Source organism: Euprymna scolopes, chromosome 38 (assembly GCF_053919585.1).
Source record: "Euprymna scolopes isolate OS-2025 chromosome 38, ASM5391958v1, whole genome shotgun sequence".
In the NCBI taxonomy this organism is placed as follows: domain Eukaryota; kingdom Metazoa; phylum Mollusca; class Cephalopoda; order Sepiida; family Sepiolidae; genus Euprymna; species Euprymna scolopes.
Window position 1 is genome coordinate 87,813,774 of NC_136519.1, and position 20,037 is coordinate 87,833,810.

Below are 20,037 nucleotides of genomic sequence, written 5' to 3' on the forward strand. Positions count from 1 at the left end.
GAATACTAAAGTGTCCGAAAAATATTGCCCGGTCCCTGTATCTTACCTGAGGCTTTGCTCATATAAACCCTGTTTATTATACCCCTCCTCTCTCTCTCTCTCTTTCTGTATATATATATATATATATATATATATATATATATATGAAATAAAAACTACCATTAAATTTACCAAAAATAATCCAAGATTGTAGAACTAAAGTGTATTATAAATATCATATAATATATTATGATGCTAAAACTAGCAAGTATTAATATATTATATAATAATATATTATAAATCACATATATTATAAATATAAACTATATAAGTATATCATAAATATTAAATAATAATATAAACTATATAAGTATATTATAAATATTAAATAATTAATATTTTTAAAGTTATCTCAGCCAGTGTAAAAGCTCGATAAAAACAAATAGGAGATAGAGCTTATAATACCAGTAAACAGTTAATAAAACATGTTAACACACTTTGAAAACGAGTTAAAACATATTTAACCTGAAAGGAAACACTTGAGAAGTGGATAGTCCTAAGACTCGCGTTCTGACTACAGCTAGGCTCTGGGACATAGTTGCCGATTCTCTGTTTTGAATGTTACTTTTCACTGCCATCGTTCAGGGTTGAACTCAGCACCTTCAGGTAACTGTAAACTTTGATACAACGTCTAGGACCACTCGGCCATAAGTCACTATGACAATTTTTAGTTGTTTTTTGTTAATCTTAAACCTATGTTGTTATTCAAGTTTTTTTCTCTCTTTTAGAGGTATCCAAATTGCATTCACCTCAGCGCTTGGTTTGCTAAGTAAGTTCTTATGTTCCAGCATGTGAGCTGTTTCTTTAAGTTTTCTCACTTTCCAGTGGGTCTCTCTGTTTATTATTTTTACTTCATTCCATAGGGGGCGATGCCCCCCCCTCTCCATCCAGGCATAGTTGGCTATACCAGATTTTTCCGTATCCCCTTTAGTTACCGCTGTTCGGTGTTCTTCCACCCTTACTTTGGGGGGGGGCATGTTTCACCCTTGTAAACCTTTCTGCAACTGCATGAGGTGGAGTATATGCAGTTTTACGAAACGTTGTGAATATAAAAACCAAGATGAGGAAGTCAGTCCGACAATCTCAATAAATGTTTTTAACTATTTTACAAAGTGTTTTTAACATGTTTTATTAACTGTTTGCTCGTATATATATATATATATATATATATATATATATATATATATATATATATATATATATATATATATGTATATATATACTGAATTACACCTACTCAGTATATTACATATAAGTCTATATATATGTATGTGTATACATACATATATATATGTATATATATATATATATATATATATATATATATATATATATATATACAGTATATTAATGCTCAATTAGGAAATATGATAATTTTGTAGCTTACTCTTAAGTCAACTCTTTTGGGCTTAAAGCTTATTGGTATATGAACATACACGAACTCAGTATATTACATATAAGTCTATATATATATATATATATATATATATATATATATATACTGAGGTATAATATCTATGTCTTATTAGTATATACTCACACACACACACACATATATATATATATGTGTGTGTGTGTGTGTGTGTGTGTGTGTGTGTGTGTTTGTCTCGATAAGACTTCAACTCGTGATAGCATCTGTTGTTCAGACATTAATTCAAGATGGCGACCGCAGTGTCCTATCGACAAGACGAACAAAAGAAGCCACTCTTATCTTTTATCATAGTTGCTCTTCGCTCATTCCACCAATCAATAGACGAGTTCAAAAAATAGAACCGGCCATCCAACAAAGAATTTAATAAGAAAAAGAAAAATAAGAGCATTAAAAAAGAAACAAAATAAAAATAAATAAAAACAAAACTACTTGGAGAACAATATCTCTGATAAATACGTGTACTGCACTCATTTATATTCGCTAGAGACCAAGGGTCCTCGATGAGTTTTATTCTTTGAATATACATTTGATTTTAAGGGTCAATAGGGGCAAAAGTTAATTGCCCGATGGTAACTTTTTGGAGTGCGTAATGTTTTTGGCAATAGTTCAGCTTAAGGCGTCCCGAATTATGAATAGTATTAGCTTTCAAATGTGAACAAATGTTTACGTGCATCGATTTTTATATATACGGAGTGATAGTTTGTTCTTATAGGTCAATATTTATCAAAGCCGGATAACCAAACAAAATATAATATGAGTTCCAGTGGCGAGCTATTATCATCTATCAGTTGTTCGAATCCATTAACGACGTCTAAGATGTGTCAAAATGCCTTAAGCTTGGGCCAAAATCTCACCAAAACAGATTTTATAAATGCACAAATGAAAAGGTAGATTTAATCCCGGACCCCCAACATCAGCAAAGATTAGACTATACCTGTAATGACCTGATCTCTGAAAATATTACAGTGGGTGTTTACTTCTGTGCAGTTCAAGGATGTCCATCTTCCCAAACTTCACTGTTTGGAAAAGGGGTTAGTTTATTGGTAATCGCCCGAGGCGCCCCCACGGGGGAATGTCAACGGAGCTGCTCGGACACTCGCTGCAGGCACGAGTCCCCTTCCAGGCGGCGCTGACTTCTCAATCACTACTTTCTGACCTTAGTGTCACAGTTCTTGCAGCGGGAGAAAACTAAATACCATATTAAAGAGCTAGGGCACTTAAGATTAAGGATACTTACGATCTATGACATTTAAGATCTATGACACTAACGACTTAAGACAATTATAACTGAGGCACTTATACCCGGGATACTAACATCCCGAACACTAATGATCGGCCACCCTTAGTACCGATTATGGAGTGAATCTTTACCATGAAGGAGACTCTTACTTAGAACTGATTATAACTAAGCACTTTATCCGTTGCGCCATGAAAATTACATTAAATAACATGTTACGAGAAAAATAGTTCAAAGAATTAAAATAGCAATTGTAAGTAATTTCTATAATTCAACTCTATTTTGTACAATTAATTGTCTGTTTATGCCTGGCTTGTCCAGCAAGTTTTACTCATTAATATTCAACAGTCTTTGTTTTAGCGTCTTTCAATGATATATAATGATGGAATACAAAAACACAATGCACCAGTGAAATGGTTCATAAAATTCACAATTTCTTCTGCATTGCGACCATATTTAGTACAAATAAACTTTAGCCTCTGCCTGACTTGTCCACCAAGGTATAATCCGGAATATCCAACAATATTAATAAATTCACTAAATCGCGCCAAGTGTATTCTGATATGCAGAAGTTCAAGTGTAATGTAAACAAACATATTTCTACTCATAATGACCGTGTTAATAAAGTCCCTGATAGTAGTCCCCGGCTTTAAAGTGGCAATGTGCCTTGTTTGGGGTTAAAATTTAATTTTAAAAAAAATGTGTTTTTGGCGAAAAAATGTTATGTAAGGATTTTTTTTTGCTTTTTATTATACTCCAAATACGAGATGGACTTTATATTTATTTATTTTATTTATTTGTGTATTTATCAATTAATTTATTTTATTTTTATTTTATTTTATTTGCACTAACGGGTGTCATTACTGGCTCGTGTAATTGAACAGTTTCTGGTCTTCCAACAAAATACTGCTCTATCAGTGCTGATCTTATCATAGCAGATCAGGGCTCGGCGCACCCTTCTTCTGTGGTCTGCTATTTCATGACAAAATATTTATCAAGGCACGCTTTTTTCTATCTGCTAGCAGGGTACGTATTGGACTATAGCATATTGTTCGGTTAATATGATTAAGACCGCGCTATAAAAATAAAGTTTTTATTATACGACGGATATTTTTAGTTAAAAGCTATTGAAAAATACACATATTTCTTTGAGAAATGCACACATTTATGTGCAAACATTAGCTAAATTTATGGAGTATGGCTTAAATGAATGCCCATTTTGTATATCTTGTCATTCTTTACCTAATTTTACATATTTTATTTTATTTATTTTTTTTTTGATATAATTTTATTTTAGTAAAACAAAATCGATTAATAGTAATTGTCTGTATTTTTGAGATGAGGTATTTTCATTGATTGAGATTGTCGGACTGACTTCCTCATCTTGGTTGTTATTGTCACAACGTTTCGGCCGTTTTGACCTCCGGCCTTCGCCAGGTGTTTTGCATCGAACTGGGGAACCGTTTGTTAGGAGTCTCGAACCCAATCCTTTATTATTATTACGGGGGTACCGTGTTCGGACTCCAGCTAGGCTTTGGGACATAGTTGCTGATTCTCTGTTTTTATGGCCGAGTGGTCCTAGACGTTGTATCAAAGTTTACAGTTACCCAGAAGGTGCTGAGTTCTATCCTGAACGAAGGCAGTGAAAAAGTAACATTAAAAACAGAGAATCAGCAACTATGTCCCAAAGCCTAGCTGGAGTCCGAACACGGTACCCCCGTAATAGTAATAAAGAGTTGGGTTCGAGACTCCTAGCAAACGGTTCCCCAGTTCGATACAAAACACCTGACGAAGGCCGGAGGGCAAAACGGCCGAAACGTTGTGATAATAACAACCAAGATGAGGATGTCACTCACACAATCTCAATCAATGAAAATCGATTAATGTCTACACAGATGTTGTCTTGCAATAAACCCACGTCCTTTAGCGATCATTGTTGGTCAAACAATGCCTGTGTCTATGATAAGATTAGAATCAAATAGGTGAACAGGCAAATCAGTTATAATTCCTTTATTCTCGTTTATTCCCCAAGAGGACGAGTTCCTATTTATTTCCTCCCCGCGAGGGCAGAGTAAGACACCAAGCTCGTTTTTTTTTTAACGTGGAAAAGAGAAAAAAATAACCCGGAGGCCACGAGGACGAGTCAAACATATTTTTGTTTACAGATTGGTTCAACTCTATTGAGAAATACACATTTTGACTTGAGAAGTGAATACTTTAAATGTGTACACATTCTTAAGGTTATAAAGAAGGCGATGACAACAGCATATTCTTTTCATTGTTTTGATCTTCGAGTATGTATCCGACATAGTTAGACACACTTAATCAACCGAGAACCACATCACTCTATATAAGAGCATATAAGATATCACCGGATACACACTCGAGAGTCAAGACAATGAAAATAATATGCTGTTGTCATAAGCCTTATTATAAAATATGGATAAAATAAGTGACCATTTTGTATGCCTTGTCATTTTTGTTACTTAATTTTACATGCAAAACGTATGTATTTATTAATACAAGATGTATTTTTCTCAATAAATGTTATCTCGGAAATGTACTTTATATAAAAGTATTTAAATAAAACAAAACAAAAATAATGTTGAACATTTTATTCCTCACAATAAACTAGCGTCATCATTAAGTGACTTTAACACTTATTATTGGTTGAACATGCATAACGTATGTATTTATTAATACAAGATGTATTTTTCTAAATAAATTTTATCTCGGAAATGTACGTTATATAAACGTATTTAAATAACACAAAACAAAAATAATGCTGAACATTTTATTCCCCGCAATAAACTAACGTCGATAGTAGATAGTATCATAATAGGATTTAATTGTCCAAATGGACGGTTCAAGTATTTGTTCACAGTAGACGTGAAGTCGACTGTGTTTTAGTCAGTTGGGAAGCAGACCCGCATGTAAGGGGTTTCCATAGATATCTTCTGAAGATAAATTTTCGTTGTCGTCAATTATTCCGTCTGATTTCAATCTCTTTGAAGGACCCTTACGATTATTTGTATTTTATTGAATTTCATTATCCTCTTCTTTTCAATCATTATTATTATTATTATTATTATTATTATTATTATTATTATTATTATTATTATTATTAACTCAGTAATGGCTCTCAGATAGGGCATGGTCAACGATCGTTCACTCGCAAACACCTATAGTGTTTTTTAGAGACCGAGTCACAACAAGTTTCCTTATAGTTCCAATGCTCTTTTACTTTTCGAAAATAGCACTGATAATGTGACTTTATTATTATTATTATTATTATTATTATTATTATTATTATTATTATTATTATTATTATTATTGGTCCACAAAGTATGGAAATGAAAAATTTAAAAAAAAAAACGCTTACAAGTGTGTTTGATATAGATGTACATAGTAATACTTTGATAAGTATTTTTTAACTTAGATAGGGATGGTATAATACAATGTGGGGTCTGCGTTCGCGCTTGGAATCCATAGAATGGACATAGGCACAGAATTTAATTAAGACTTTTCATATCAATCTGCGTAAATATACTTTGATAATCATGTTCCAGTTTGAAGAAATATGGTATAATAAAATTATGTTGTGTTCGTTCGTACCTAACCTCCATAGAATAGAAATATGTCACAAAGTTTAACAAGTTTTTTTTTAATATAGATCCACAGAATATTGTGATAAGTTTTTCAGTGTGAACAGGTATTATATAATAAAATTATTGAGTTTATCTATGTTTATTTTTACTTTCATCATATTTGCTTTGGTTTTAATACGCCCAAATTCGAAGCTATCTCTTTACAACGCTTCCTTTTCATAACCTATCATACTTTCATAAATCCGAGTCCATTTTGTGTAGGCTGTATTTGAACCCAGTCATCGACGGGTACATTTGCTAGTATATATATATATATATATATATATGTATATATATATATATATATATATATATATATATACAGAGAGAGAGAGAGAGAGAGAGAGAGTTCGATAGGTAAATATATGAGATTAGGAACAAACCAAATTATATGTCCATCTTTGGTCTTTATTAAGTGGCTTCCTCTAGACAATTAATTTGGAGAAAATGAAATATAAAGTACAATATATCAATCATCGATATTTTCAAAAATTGTGCTTTTTTATTTTCTTCCAATTAATCATCCCAGAAGGTTTTAAAATAATAAAAAAAAGGTTTATGAACATATAATTTAGTTTATTCGTTACGCATATCATGTCTGGATTTTATTTCCATAATTTTCATTGTGTGTGTGTATATATATATATATATATATATATATATATATATATATATATATATATTGATATATATTGATATTAATATCCACGTATGTGCATACATGTTTCTTTGATCACACGTTATTGGGAAGATAAATTCTCCAGGCTAAGAAAACTCAAACTGAAGGTACAAAAACACTTTCTTATAAATAAATAAATAGAATCTTGTCTTAGAATAGGGATAGGGGTTTGTATGGCAAAGGATAAGCAAGGACATGGTCTCTGATCAATCCCTTTTTCTCGTGCTTTTATTTTCTGTCATCTTTACTTCCGTCGGAATTTTTTTTTATTTTTATAACCTTAAAATTAAGTATCTACTCTCCGGTATAATATTACAAAATACGTGAGAAGCCCACCAATTTGGCGCCTATTAGCAACGGCCAACTTTTAAGGTGATTGACAAGTCCAAAACGGTCACACAGTATGGACAAAACCATATTTCCGATTTTTACACATACATATTTCGAAAGTTTACACACACACGCACACACACACACACACACATATATATATATTATATACGTGTTTTATTCATATATTATATGTAGTATATATAATGTATATCATATATATATATTTTTTACACAGTGATCACCACTTATGAAGGCCCGAGAGCCACTCAGGGATAAGGGTTATTGCAAGTACATTACATAACAATATATATATATATATATATATATATATATATATATATACACACACACGGATATATATATATATATATATATATATATATATATTGTTCAATACTTAATATATCAAAAAGTAAATCCAATTAAATCTCACATAGTTATTGATATTGCTCAGTAAAAAAAGCAAGAGTTTATTAAATTTAATTTAACAAAAAATATTAGTCGTGACAATAAACATACTGTTTTAGTGTAAACTGACTGCATCTAGTCTTAGTTGAGGTATATTTAATGAAAATGAAAACTACATATGAAAAAAAAAAACGAAGAAAACAAACGCATAATGTAAACATTTTTTTACATAGGCATCGCCACTCATCAAGGCCAATAGACCACTCGACGATAAGGGTTAAAAGGTGTACAGTAGAAATTGGACAATATAGTAACCGTTAGTAATGGAGATTCGGTAAATTTGTTAACGTAGGTGGAACGGCTCATCAAAAACTTGTTTATGTTAGACTTGAAGACAACCATATAGCAGTAGGCTGGAAAGCAGAAAAACAGAAAAAAATTCCATAGGCATGCAGTTCTCAGAAAGAAAGTTTGCTAATGGAATCTACGTTTAGGTTTAGGCACAGATAAAGGAAGAGGGAAACTAGTGATAGTGTTTTCTGCTGACGGGAATTCTTGTGAAAGTTTGACGTGAGGGAGCATAGAATGGAGCTCAGCCGAGCACCTGCCATGAAAATAACTATAAAGCAGAAATAAACTCGCTTGATCTCTTCTGTGAGAAAGAGGTTGTAGGGAAGAGAAAAGTACATCCCCCACAAGGCTACGAAGTCTATTTTTAACTCTATCAAGGCAGGATATGTCCTTTCTAGCAGTTCCTGCCCAGATGTGGCAACAGTACTCCATCCTTGGACGTATCTTGCTCTTATATGGATAAAGTATTGCATCAGCAGTGAGATATCTACTGGATCAATAGAAGGATCCCACCATTTTTCCAACAGCCTTGGCAACAGATTTAATGTATGTGTTCCATTTAAGATCAGGAGAGAAGGTCAAGCCCACAAGCTTGTCAAAACATGAGGCCTCCCCAAGACGAGAGTCATTCATTTACATTGATGCCAGATGGGGATCAGAGCGTTGATGATGTAAAGATAAAAGCTTGGTTTTAGATGCATTAAAAGTAACAAGCCACCTCTTTCCCCATTGTACCACTTGCTCAAGATCACAGGAGAAAACATCAGAGGGAAATTCAAACTCAGTCGAACACTTTCCATGAAAATAACGATACATCAGAGACAAACTCGCAACATCTCTTCTGTGAGATAGAGGTTGCAGGGAAGAGAAAAGCACATCTCCTACGAGGCTACGAAGTCTATTTTGAACTCTATCAAGATAGGACAAGTCTCTTCTAGCAGCACCTGCCCATATGTGCAACAGTATTCCATCCTTGGAAGGATTTGGCTCTTATATAGATAGAGGATTGCATCAGCAGTGAGATATCTACTGGATCGATAGAAAGACCCCACCATTTTTCCAGCCGCCCTGGCAACAGATTTTACGTACGTGTTCCATTTAAGATCAGGAGTAACGGTCAAGCCCAGGAGCTTGTCAAACCTTGAGGCTTCCTGAAGACGAAGGCCATTCATTTCAATTGATGACAGATGTGGATCAGAATGTTGATGATGTAAAGAGAGAAGCTTGGTTTTTGATGCATTAAAAGTAACCAACCACTCCTTTCCCCATTGTACCAGAGAGAATCAGAGAGAACTTGGTCGTTTACTGTCTTAGATGTGCTTTCATAGATAGTAGTGACATCAGCATACATGTCTACGAATGATGTAAGGATGTGATTTGGAAGATCATTAATGTAGATCAGGAAGAGAGTTGGGCCCAGGAGTGACCTCTGAGGGACTCCAGCATTAATACTAAGAGCTTCTGATTTTTGTCCATCAACCACTACTCTTATGAACCTAATAGAGAGAAATAATTTAATAACTGAGAAGACATTTCCAGCTATTCCGTAGCTGGAGAACTTCTGAAGTAAACCTTTATGCCATACCCTATCAAAGACCTTTGATATGTCAAGAGCAATTGCCCTAGAAAGGTAGCCTCTGTCGAGAGGTTCGCTAATCCTATGAGATATAACTGTAAGAACATCTACTGTATATCTAGCAGGACGGAAACCATATTGCATGTCACTTAGAAGGTTATTTTTGCTTTGATAGTTGATTACTTCTCTATTTAGCACAGATTCCAGCAACTTACTCATGACGCACAGGAGACTTATTGACCTGTACTGTACAATTAAGAAGGCTTTTTTACCTCAGAATTTGGTTTTTTCACCTTATGATTTGTTTGACCGAAACAGTAGGTTTACTGTCGCACTTAATTGTAAGATTGTTTAGGTAAAGTGAGTAAAGTAATATATATATATATATATATATATATATATATATATATATACATATATCAATATATCTATACTTCTATATTTTTGTGTGTATTGATGTTCATATTAAACCCCGTTTATTTTTAAATAAATACAAGGTCGTGGAATTCCATTTATCTGCAAAAATATAGCCTAAAACCAGATCGAATTTGTTTCACAGGGCCGATTTCAGCTTTATAGACCAAAAATTGACAGTAGTTTGGTAGAGCCTGTTCTGCACACATAGAGGCCATTTTTAAATATAGATAAATACTTAATTTATATGAACCGCATATATCTATATATCCACAACTCTAATACAAGCTCTTTTTTTTCAATAGGTTCTAAAAACTCAAGTGTTAGTTTATTTTTGATTTACATACGAAATACTTAAAGTATTCAAACCAGATTCTTTTCTATATCTCAAATGTTACTAAAAAAGTTAAAAAACATTAATTTTTCTCTCTCAGTTGATCAATTATGTTATAGTTGATCTCAATCTTGGTCTTAATAGAGTCCAGGACAAGAATTCACCTAGTCTGGTAGAGTATCCAGTTAAGTACTGTTACTTATTCACCAGGAGAAGGTGCATTATTCCTCTTATAAGCTAGTATATAAGCTGTGTCGATGGGATTTTATTTAGCCTTCTAATGCTATATTATTTAGAATATTCGGTCATGGTTTACTTGTAAGGTAAAGTGTCTTCAAGTTGCCCTGACAACTCTTTTACAGAGAGACCAAAGGCACCCGAGAATAGTATCTAATTGGTAATTGAACCTGTCCAAGTAGGTAATTCAAAATATGTAACTAATTTGTATTTATTTAAATATATATATATATATATATATATATATATATATATATATGCTTGTGTGTATATATATATATATATATATATATATATATATATATATATATATATGCTTGTGTGTATATATATATATATATATGCTTGTGTGTGTATATATATATATATGCTTGTGGGTATGTATATATATATATGCTTGTGTGTTTGTATATATGCGCGTGTGTGTGTGTATATATATATATATATATATATATATATATATATATATATATATATATATATATATATATATATATAAAATTACAATTAAATTTACCAAAATAATCCAAGATGGTAAAATTAAAGTATATTATAAATAATAAAGAATTAATATTTATAAGATTATCTCAGCCAAATGTAAAAGCTCGATAAAACCAGATAGGAAATAGAGCTTATATATATATATATATATATATATATATATATATATATATATATATATATATATATATATATATATATATATATATATTGCTTGTGTGTGTGTGAATAATAATAAATAAATACAAGGTCGTGGAATTCCATTTATCTGCAAAATATGTAACTAATTTAAACATTCATTTTATTTTGTTTTTAGTTTGTCTCCTCTTTGTTTTTCTTCCGTTTCCGCATTAAAATTTATATATAGGGTATTCGAATTCACGCGAAACTTATTATATGGGTATTAGCCCGGGAAAGTCAGTTCACAAGTGTGACAATTAAAAGAAATGAATTTGCCAAGTGAAGGTCGAACGACGGTAAAACTGAATAGGAATGCGTAAGGTAATATCTATTAGATCATGTTTCTATTTTTGCCACCATATCTTAATAGCTCAGGAATGAACGTGAAAGGGAAAAGTTAATCGTAAGCTATACGGTTTGGTTTATTTTCGCTGTTGGTGCACGAGTCATTTAAAAAAAAAAAGACAGTTTATATCATTACAATATTACAATAGAAAAATACGAACATGGAACAATAAAGACTAGTATTTAAAACTGGAAAAAAGGATAAGATATTCTAGTAAACAATATAATACATTTATATATTTAATTATAATATTTAAAATTGATTATATAATGGTAAATTGAATTAACAAAAAGAAAACTCTTAATCCTGCAATATTTTAAGTAATAAAGTTGTATGTTTTATTAGAATATCTTTTCTTTTGTTTTTCCAGCTTAAACAACTTTTAACTTTACTTTTCCATATTTAATCTTAACCATATTACTTTCCACGTTCGAATTTTTCTATTGTAATTCATGATTTTTCCAGGCGTCCAGTAAATTCATTTGTTATTTGTTGAATTTCAGTCAAATTTGTTGCCACTATAAACATAACATACATTTATATAAAATAATGTACGGCACTCGTCTGCTTTCAATAAAATCCGTCCAATTATCTCTGCTTTATTCTTTCACTCTCTCTTTGTTTAACTAATTACTTCTCTTTTCGTGTTAGCGGATAATTGGTAGCTACAGTAGTCGATGAAGCGACGTGGTTGCTATAGAAACCAGTCAGAAAAACTTCGCTCACATCCTTACATATTTTTATGATTTTTAACACCCGTAAATTCGTCATAATTTTTGTTTCACTGAACGAAAATTGATTTTCTCTCACATTATAGCTGAGAATTTGATCTATAATCTGTAATAAGTGTTTGAAATTTGGTCGAAAAAATGAGTGAGTGGTAAAGCTTACATGAAAAAAAAATGCCACTTAACCATATTCAAACATTACATTTAAATGATATCATGTCCAATATAATAAATACGACATTTGCATTAATCAAAATATGATATTTAAGCATATTTACAAACGGGCAAGGCCAGGCGGCATGCATGCATATATATATATATATATATATATATATATATATATATATATATATATATATATACATACACACATATATATATATATATTTAAATAAGGGAGTAGTCACCAACAATGTGTATTTTTTAACATTATTTTATGATCCCGTGTCTTGGTTTTTCATTGAGGATTATATTTGGATCATTGTAATAAGGTTTTTAAGTCATTGAAATCGTTTTTACGCGCGTTTCAGACGTTCTGTGAACCGTCCTCGTCAGAAATTATTTTCAAATGTGTTGGAGATGTAAAAATGGCAATTTTCGTAGTTCATTTAAATACACATCTTTCTTTCGTTGGAATTTCTTAACCCATTTAATATATATATATAGGTATATATATACATATATATATATATCCAAATAAATATATATATATATATATATATATATATATATATAAATTTATATATATATACATATATACACTGCCACGCAAAAGTATTGTATACATTACATTTTTCCATTTTTCTTCATAACTTAAATTAGGGTTCAAGATTTTACCTAAAATTTAGTCAGTATATTCCTATTACTATTCTAACTAATACTAGAGGCAGTAATTAGAAAATTAAATTTAGAAAGTTTATACTAAAGGAAAAATATAAATCAACTAACGCAAAAGTATTCAATACATTGATTTAATATTTGGTTGCATAGCCTTAATTACGTTTAATAGCTTCCGATCGCTTTCTATAGTTGGACACATGTTTTTTTCTGGGGGGGCAAATATATGCAAGTATTTTGCGCCATTCTTCTCTGAAGAACTGTTTTATTTGTTCAATGTTTTGTGGATTCCTCTTGTGATAATTGATCTTCAATATTCTCCACAAATCTTGAATTGGGTTAAGGTCTGGAGACTGACTGGGTCAAATAAGAACGTCAATTCCGTTATTTATAAGCCATTCTTTGCTTATCTTGGCACTATTCTTGGGATCATTTTCCTGCTGCAACAGGAAATTGCTATTATATCCCAAGAAATCAGCAGATTTCTGGAGGGTTTTCTCTAAAATCTTCCTAATACGCGTACAGACATCCATTCATTCTACCATTGATGGTTTCTAGTTCACCAGTACCTTTGGATGAACAATACCCCCATATTATAATCGAACCACTGGCAAACTTTACCGTAGAAATGGTATTCTTTTTGTTATAGGCGGTGCCATTTTTACGCCCCACATGTGTTGGTGTGTTTCTTCCAAAGATTTCGATGTTCGTTTCGTCTGACCAGATTACCTTGTTCCAAAATTCTTGGAATTTTTTCCCATAGGTTTTAACATTATTCAAACGTGATCTGACATGTTTAAGCTTCAATAATGAGACTTTTCCTGGGGACCTTAATACTAAACCTGCACTATTTAGAACTCTACTGATTGTATCCTTGCTCACATTTATCCCATCTTCTCTGAGGTCGGTTTGAATTTCACCACGAGAGAGAAAGGTTTTTTTTTTTACCTTTCCGCTTACCTACCTTGATTTGTTTTTTGTTTAATTTCCTTTGCCAGCCACATCTTGGAAGATTTGCAACAGCTTCCCCAGGGTTTTTAGTCTTTCTAATAAAGTTTCCAACTGTACTAAGTGGTAAATAAAATTCCCTGGATATTATTCCATACCATTTTTCTTCGTCAATGATTTTTGGAATGTCTATTGACAACTCTTTAGTTTAAGCATTTTTATAAATGAACTGGTTGACTTTGAAGGAGTGAGCCCAAACTGGAAAAATTTTGTAAAATCATTTTAATATAAAGCTCTCTGATTGGTCAGTGATAACTCGTTTTCATTATTGCAACACGCTAAGCAAAAGTCATTTAAATTTATTTCAGAAAAATATTTTTTTAAAAGTGTATCCAATACTTTTGCGTTTGTTAATTCATATTTTTTCCTTAAATATAAACTTTCTAAACTTTGATTTTGTAATTACTACTTCAAATATAATTTATAATAGTAATAGGAATATACTGATCAAATTTAAGGTAAGATCTTTAACCCTAATTAAAGTTATGAAGAAAAATGTAATGTATCCAATGCTTAGCGTGGCACTTATGTATGTATAGTTATATACATACATACGTGCCAAAAAAACAATCCCAGCTATGGATTTACTAGAAGGTAAATTTTAACTTCATAGAGTTCAAAATAGACTTCTTGTGGGGGTGCCCTTTTCTCTTCCCAGCAACCCCGTTCTCACAGAAGAGATGAAGCGAGTTTATCTCTGCTTTATCGTTATTTTCATGACAGGTGTTCGGCTGAGCTCCATTATAGTGTCCCCCATCGCCAAACTTTCACAAGAACCCCCGTCAACAGAAAACACTATCACTAATTTCCCTCACTCTTTATCTGTGTCTATACCTAAGTGTAGATTTCATGAGCAAAGCTTCTTTCTTAGCACTGTTCGACTATAGAATTGTCTTCCGTTTTCCGGCTTCCCAGCTGATTACAATATGAATGTCTTCAAGTCTAACGTAAAAAAAGGTTTTCCTGAGCTCTTCCACTTAAGTTAACAAATTCACCCAATTTCCACTACTAACAATTACTTTATTGTCAAATTGTCTACTTTACACTTTTAACCCTTCTCCTCGAGTGATCTCTTGGCCTTGATAAGTGGTAGTGCCTATGTAAAAAAAAACAGTTATACAGCAAATGACGAGTGTCAGTAAAATGATCACCACTTTAATTGAACGTGAGTTTACGTCGTCATTTTGACCAAGTTTCTCTGAAGATGTTTGGGGGGGACTACAGGGTGGTCAAAAAGTCAGGTAACATTTTAAAGAAAAACGATATTAGCAATACACGTATATTTAAGTACCATACATTGAAATATAAAATGAAACAAACATGAAATATGTTTATTTTGTTAATTGTCGTCCATTTCTCTCTATCAATCTCTGGAAGCGATTAACCACTGATTGTGTAACACGTGTAATCATGTCAGCTGATATCCGCGCAATCTCCTCTTCAATAAATAACTTTAAAGACGCTATTGTATCAGGCTTCTTGCCATAAACGCTCTCCTTTACATAGCCCCAAAGCCGGAAATCAGGAGGGGTAGTTTATATATTACACTCAAATATTTACACAAATAATATTAAACGAATAGAGATTATAATGCATCATATTGTTTTTTCTACTATTAACATGTTACCTGGCTTTTTGACCACCCTGTAGATTAATAATTAATGTCAATGCATCATTGATGGTAAACCTATTTTTTTTCACACACTAAACCAGTAAGCTGACATTATATAATGGTTAATGTACATGCTAACGTTAGTTTTATTTTTTGTCAGCTTTGCATAATTGATTTGCAATGTCAAGTTGGTTGAAAGAAACGTAATTAGCATTTAGATTAACTGTGAATGGCAAAGAGGAAATAAAAAAATATATTTAATCAACTTCATAAGCATCTTAAACTTTTGTCTCTTCAATTCGGTTTTTAATATATTACACCTTTACATGCACGTCCAAACGAATTAATAGAATTGTTTAGACGTTTCTATGAGCTTATTCTGACGTTCATATTAAATTGCCACAAACACTATTCACCATCAACTTAATAAAGTATGAGTCACATTAAACGGACGTTTATAGAACGCATATTGATTTCCTTGCGTCAAGGATAGGGATTGAGGATGGTAGTATTTAAATAAGTCTTAAAATATTCGCGTTTTTGTTTTCCTTTAAAAAAAATCCGTTTCCCGTGACTCACTATGTATAAACAAGGTTTCTTTAAATGTCTGAGTAGAGTATTTGAGCCCAGTGTACCTCACTCTTTTATGACCCGGAAATCATTTACTCTTATCGTGGAAATGTTGGAAACAATTACGAGAGGACTCGGAAACAGTGGAGTGAAATAAAATTAAAAGAGAAAATATGTTAGTTGAGTGGGATCTGCGCTCAAAAGAAGGACAAAGTAAAGTTCCAACTCTCCCTCTCTCCCCCTCTCTCTCTATCTATCTATATCTCTGAGTTTTCGGTCAATAGTACTGAAAAAAAAGCAACCTTGTCACTGGAATCGACGCCAGATAAAGCCCATTTTAAAAATGTGTTATTCCACAGGCGGAGTAAGGGTTAGGGTTAGGGTTAGGGTAAAAGATTTTGTTTTTATGTAGCTTTCTAATTTCAATTTTATAAATTTACTAGCCAGGGTGCCCGGAGTTACCCGGGCGTTTGGAAGTGTGTGTTGAGCAAAAAAAAAAAAAAAAAAGTAATAATAAAATAAAAGAAATGATAGAGATTTTGCGAGTTTGTCTCCGATGTATCGTTATTTTCATGGAAAGTGTTCAACTGAGCTTCAATCTATGGCCCCCCCCTCGCCAAACTTTCACAAGAAACACTCGTCTAGCTGTAAACACTATCAATAATTCCCCCCACTCTTTATCTGTGCCTAAACCTAAACGTAGATTCCATGAACAAAGCTTCTTTCTTAGAACTGCACGCCTGTGGAATTGTCTTCCGTTTTCCTGCTTTCCGGCTGACTACAATATGGATGTGTTCAAGTCTAAAGTAAATAAGTTCTTGATGAGCCGTTCCATATAAGTTATTAAATTTACCAAATTTTCATTACTAATGATTACTATATTGACCAATTTCTACTGTACACTCTTTAACCCTTATCCTTGAGTGGCCTCTGGGCCTTGATAATGTGGTGATGCCTTTGTAAAAAAAAAAAAAAAGCCAGGAAGGCTCCTATCCGTAGATAAAAGAACGTGAAAAAATCCCCATAACGTATTTGCTGTTACGTCCATCGCACAACCGGAAGTAACGAACGTCAAAATTAAGGCTAGTCGATCGAAAAGAGTGGAAGCCTTTCGAAAACATCTGCGAAAAAGGCGACCCCTTCTTGTGGAAAACTGTCCCGTTGAGAGTGAAGAAATTAATATGTTGGCCAATTTTTCGATATTTGTCGTCCGAAGGGTCAACCTTAAAACGATAGCGATATCGTGAAAATCCGTCGCCTCTGTCGAAAGTTTTAGGCAGACATACAAACATAAATATACACATACGTACATACATTTTAACAGACACGTGAGAATTATATTATTGAATATGGAAAAGAACGATTAACGTTTGAAACGCATTTCATGACACATTTTCGGGATGCAAAATGCAGTCATCGGGAACTGTGGTCAAAAACAGATCTAGAAGTGATGAGTGTTGTTCTTCCTGGTCAGGGAAACAGGTTGGAAACGTAACAATTTGTGATAGGGAGTGAGATATAGTGAAGCTATGAGTTGTTCTGCCCGCTGCATCTGTGTAAGTAGAGAATCCAAGCCAGTTTTTGTAGTGGACATTAAAGCCACCAAATAGATGTATTTGTGCGCTAGTGTCGAGGGACAGTGCCGTGTCTATGCTGTTAGATACTTTGTTTATTATTGTGCAGTCCTGAGTCGAGGGAGAGCGGTAGAGAAAATAAATGCTAATGTTGTGTTGTATGTTTAGTCATCTGTTTCTAGGTTTGTTTCTTTAGTCAAGGGAAGGGTATTACGAATGTACACTCCAAGTCCGTGCATATCTCTGTCAGAGTCCTTACGGCAGTGTGGGAGATATCCAGGTATGTTAAAGTAGTTAGAGGGAATGGAGGAGTGTAGGTTAGTCTCACTTAGTGTTAAGATATCCGGGGTATTTGTTAAGAGAAATGCTTCAACATCAGTTAAATTAGTTCTAACCCCACGGATATTTGTGAATGCGAGCCTCAAGGGAGGAGGCAAGTTGAATTTGTTTGTCTCTAATCCTGGTTTAAGCTTATTTTTAGATTGTACTGTCGTCATATGTTTTTAAAAGAGTTTCGGTTTAGGTAAGGAGGAGCTAAACAAGAGGTTATGCAGAGCTTCAGACATGTATCACAAGTAGACCATCAGCTGACCTTTCTCCAATTAGGATTGTAGCCTCAGGAAAGCCCACCGGGGATGAGTGCAGGGTCCTTTTACATGCGCGTCATAGCACTACAAACAACCCGATATTATCCAACTGTTGATGGAGTAGCCACTCTAAGCGCTACCAAAGAGTTAGGGACCCTGTACTACCAGTCGGGAACAGCAGCCAGGAACTGTCAATCCGGTACCCTCAACCCATTAGAAGAAGGTCAACCCAATCTAATTGCTCAGACATATCTCATACTCAAAACCAACAATCACGAGGTTGTCTCCTCAGCAACCGACAAGGCTAACATGCTTGCCAGTCGGTTTGCCTCAAATTCCACACTGGACCCTTCCAACCACCCCCTACGTGACTTCCCTAAGCGGACAGACGCCACGCTAGACGATCTGAAAACCACCCCTGCTCAGGTGCATGCTATCATAAAAAACGTTGACACTTCAAAAGCATGTGGACCCGATCTTATCCCAGCTGTGCTATTAAAAAAGTGCTCAGCCGAAGTAGCTCCAGTTCTCTCCAAACTCTACAACAAATGCCTTAATGAAGCTTGCATTCCGCGCTGTTGGAAAACTGCTTCTGTTGTACCAGTATTCAAGAATTCTGGCGAAAGGACTGACCCATCAAATTATCGCCCCTTTAGCCTTCTCCCACTTTTTGCCAAAATATTTGAGACCATAATTAACCATGCTCTAGTCCATCATCTTACAGATGCTAAACTTCTGACTGACAAACAATATGTATTTAGATAAGCCCGTTCCACAGCAGACATCCTAACTGTGATCTCTGAACGTATATACCATTCACTGGACAAAGCGGGGGAGGGCAGAGCGGTAGCTTAAGATATATCTAAGGCTTTTGACAGGGTAGTGCATGAGGGTCTCCTCAGGAAAATCAGATCATACGGTATCACTGTTAGAATACTTAACATAATTAAATCCTTCTTAGATAAGAGAAAAATCCAGGTTGTCCTCAACGGTCGTACATCTAAACAATATGATATAAATGCGGGGGTGCCCCAGGGTTCTATCCTTGGACCTCTATTGTTCCTGATATTCATAAATGACCTCCCCGACAAAATTGCCTCTGAGATGGGTATATATGCTGATGACACTACACTCTATGGCAGGCACGACAGGGAGACGAATGAACACATTTCTAAAGAAATGTCAGAAACACTAGAGGAAGACCTCCAATCTTTGGTGGAATGGGGACCAAAGTGGTTGGTCGCTGTTGATCTTTAGATGTAAAAGATCTTTTTACTCCAATAGTTTCTTTCCCAGAACCGCTAGACTCTGGAATTCCATTCCAGGCCCCTGCTTCCCCAACAGTACTGACGTTCAGAAGTTCAAGTGTAACGTGAACCAACATCTTGCTGCCCAAATCCCTACATA